Genomic DNA, 3,963 nt, shown 5'->3' with positions numbered 1-3,963 from the left:
AAGCGCCCTCTCCCTGAACTTGGCGGTAATTTCCGCCACTATCTCTATAGTCTAAGTGAGATCCTGAAACTCCCTGACTAACTATTGCACCTCAATAACCGTGCGAACTCAGCTTTGAACCTGGCAGTAAAGTCAGCCCAGGTCATAGCATCCAAAGTTGCGTCATCTCCAATAACATGTCCAACCTCCTCCCACCAATCTCGTTCCCTGTCCTTCAGAAGACAGGACGCTAATCTGACCTTGTCCCCCTTGGGACACATGCTAGTGCGGAATGCGTTGGCCACATCCGCCAACCATCTAGTACTCGCTATGGGGTCCCATGCCCCGTGATAATCTGGAGCTCCACATGCCCGTAACTCCCTGAAAGTAAGTGTGCGCGACCCCATTATGACCACTACCTCAGCACGAAATGTGCCTAGCTTCTCCTCCATCAACTCTAGTATACCCTCCTTGATCGAACCAAAGATCATTGGAGTATGCTCAAGAATGATACGGGTCACTTCTAAAGTGAAAAACTCTCTAGTCTGTTCATCTAGATGCTCGGCTCCCGAGCCTGATCCGGATCCCTCTCCGGCACCTAAACTGCCGACTGCTGGTCTAGGGCGTAAAACCACCATGCTGAAAACACAATACGATAAACGTCAGAGCGATGATATATCTCGAGGGGTCAATACAACTACAGGCTTTCCGGTCTCATCTCAGCCTTCCTCGATTTAAGTACGGATCCTCTGCTTCTAGTAGTATGGGCCCCTACTACCTTCCACATCTATCCGTACCCTCCTCAAGGACCGCCTCGACTCCACCAAGCCACTACTACTACTGATGATCTCTACTACTCTCATCCTAGGCTTGCCCTAGGGAAATCTCTGACTCAACCAAAACCAGTCCTCAGCCGTTGAAGGCCTCCTTGAAATGCCAATTAGTCATCACCTGAATACCATCACATATTATGAGGCTCAGATAATCCTTCGAGTAAAAGACTTGTCCCTACAGCGGTTAGGTTCAAGCGAGAGCTGCGCAGTAGGGCCAAATCCAGCACTCTGAGATTATTCAATCTTGATCACATGTGATATGACGTATTCACCTAATGGCTAACTCCTATTACTCGGAGTCCCACAAAGCACATAGCAAGTAGCATTTGGACATAGGAAACTACTCAAGCAATTCTATCCTCATAATGAGAAACTGCACTAGCATACAATGCTAAGCTCATACTACCAGGCATAACCTAAACAGGCTATCCTACTGCAGTTTACTCAATACTAGCTTGCAATTCTCAATAAGCTGAAACACATATAGCAGGCACATAAGGCATCCTCCTAGATCCTCAGTCCTATACTAGCATGTTGTTCTACTCAAACTGAAACAGATAATCATAATATAAACTTGTATGGGTAATTTGGGAGTACTTATTTGAGCTCGGCTGATCGCATGCACCACACCCTTTTCTTGTTTTCAAAATTCTTTTATTTCTAAGTTCTTTTTCAAAAAACCCTTTTTGAAAATGTTTTTCTTTTGAAATTCTTTTACCGTTTCCTTCGTTTGAGTTCAGACACACCCGAAAGTGTTTCCGAATCCCTCAAACCAAGGCTCTGATACCAACTTGTAACATCCCAAAACACGACCCAAAAATTTTTATTTAATCTTTACTAAAATCATTAGATCAATATCATAAAATAAAAACCCATACGTCAATATCTCAAAACCATAACAAAGTATCACGAGAAAATTGTATCAGAATTGTATTAATCATATCTACAAAACAAAAAAAAAAAAAAAAAAAAAAAAAAAAAAAAAAAAAAACTAAATCAACTCCCAGGACATAAACTGAAGTTGTGGTGTGTGCGATGCCATCATCCCGAGCTCTTCCCTTTACTTGCGGAAGTACCTGAAACCAAAACTGAAACTATAAGCATGAAGCTTAGTGAGCTCCCCCAAACCACCATATACCATACAATATCATAAAAACACATATTAGGCCTTGCCCACTGTATCGGACCGAAGTCCAGAAACTGCATTGGACCGAAGCCCGGAACAAACCAGGGCCTTGCCCTCTGCATCGGACCGAAGCCCGGAAACTGCATCGGACCGAAGTCCGAAACTAACTGGGACTTTGTCCCCTGCATCGGACCGAAGTCCGGAACTAACTGCATCGGACCGGAATTTGGAACTGACTGGGACCTTGTCCCCTGCATCGGACCGAAGTCCAGAAACCGACTGAGCATAACATGGCATAGTATAAACATATCAACTAGCATAAGCACATATATTATATACTGCATCGGACCGAAGTCCGGAACACATAACACAAAACATGCTTGAATCACAAAGACATCAAGCAAATCTAACTACTGCATCGGACCGAGGTCCGGAACTACTACTAACTAAACGGGCCGACATTGTGGCCATAGACCCGTTCCTACTGGAAGGAAGACCCACCTCGTAGTCTAGTTGCTGAATGAACTGCTCTGGAATCTATCTGCTGCGGCTCCGGTTTCACCCCGGCTACAATTTCCATAAGTACACTCAATCAAATACTGATAACTATACTGAGGGTAAAATGACTATTTTACCCCTGGTCCAAGTCAACCTCTTGGTCAAAGTCAACATGCAGTTGACCTGACTCGTCGAGTTGGGCCTCCAACTCATCAAGTCCCTACTCTCATTTCTCATTTCTGCACGCTACTACTCGTCGAGTTTGGCATAGACTCGACGAGTTCCTCATTGAAACTAACACTTAGCCAATCTACATCCGATTCGCCGAGTTGTATGAACAACTCGTCGAGTTCTCCTTCAACATATGAACACTCCGACTGTGACTCGCCGAGTTGTATGAACAACTCGTCGAGTCTGTTCTTGGAATATGAAGATTGCCTTGGACTCGCCGATTCAGGGCATTGACTCGCCGAGTCCCTCCATGAATGAGTCTGATCTTCGACTCACTGAGTCCACCTACAACTCACTGGTTCCACTCGGCATAATACATAGAAGGGGAAAAACTTGAGGACTCACGACCCGACTCGCCGAGTCTGAAGAACGACTCGCCGAGTCGGTTGCATGCAACTTCTATACAGTTGATGCTGCTCAAAACCACTGCATACAACTTATAGATCTGGGTTCTTAAGGCTTGTTTACCACATAAAGTTTCCAACTTTACGTGTACATATGCATGAAAAAGGATTTAAAGGCTCAAAACACTCTTAAAAGAGTAGATCTAGGGCTTTCATGCAAAATGGCTCCATAAAGTTGTTAGATCTACGTTTTTGGAACTGAAACATGGCTAGATTCGAAGGCTAATCAACCCAATGTGATCTCTTTACTATAAAAAAGCTAAGAAATGGATAAAATGGCCTAAATGTGCTCATAATGGCGAATCAATCATAGAAATAGAAGGAATCCGGTTATTACCTCAATAAACTCTATAGTGGGTGCAAGATCTTGGATCTTCTTCTACTCCTTTGTATCTAGCCTCCTTCTTCTCTTCAAAACTTCAAGATTCACACAAGAAATGCTCAAATGCTCAATGAATGGCTAGGGTTTGCTAAATGACGTTCTGAGGGTGAAGGAGGCGAGTTTGGGGCTCATAACATGGTGTAAATAGGGTGCAAAACCCGTGGATCTAGGGTTTCTTCCAGATTGGCGGACTCGCCGAGTCCAGAACATGGACTCGCGGAGTTGCCAACTTGAACGTGCTCAAAATCTCGCCTCTACTTGGCGATTCGGGCCTACAACTTGCTGAGTCCCAGCTAAAAATGCAAAAATACTTAGATTAAAATACATACCAGGAACCAGGTGTTGCAGTATTAAGCATATAATAAATTCCCTAGACTCTTTTTCTAGGATTACTTATACTTTACCCTACTACTTTTTGATGAAGAACTTCTACTAATACTAACTAAATATTTTGATGAATACAATCACAGTCAAATGATCTGACACTACAAATGCTAGATGCAGAATGAA

Source organism: Lactuca sativa, chromosome 7 (genome assembly GCF_002870075.4).
Source record: "Lactuca sativa cultivar Salinas chromosome 7, Lsat_Salinas_v11, whole genome shotgun sequence".
In the NCBI taxonomy this organism is placed as follows: Eukaryota; Viridiplantae; Streptophyta; class Magnoliopsida; order Asterales; family Asteraceae; genus Lactuca; species Lactuca sativa.
The sequence above is the reverse complement of the archived record's forward strand: the minus strand, read 5'-3'. Positions refer to the sequence as shown.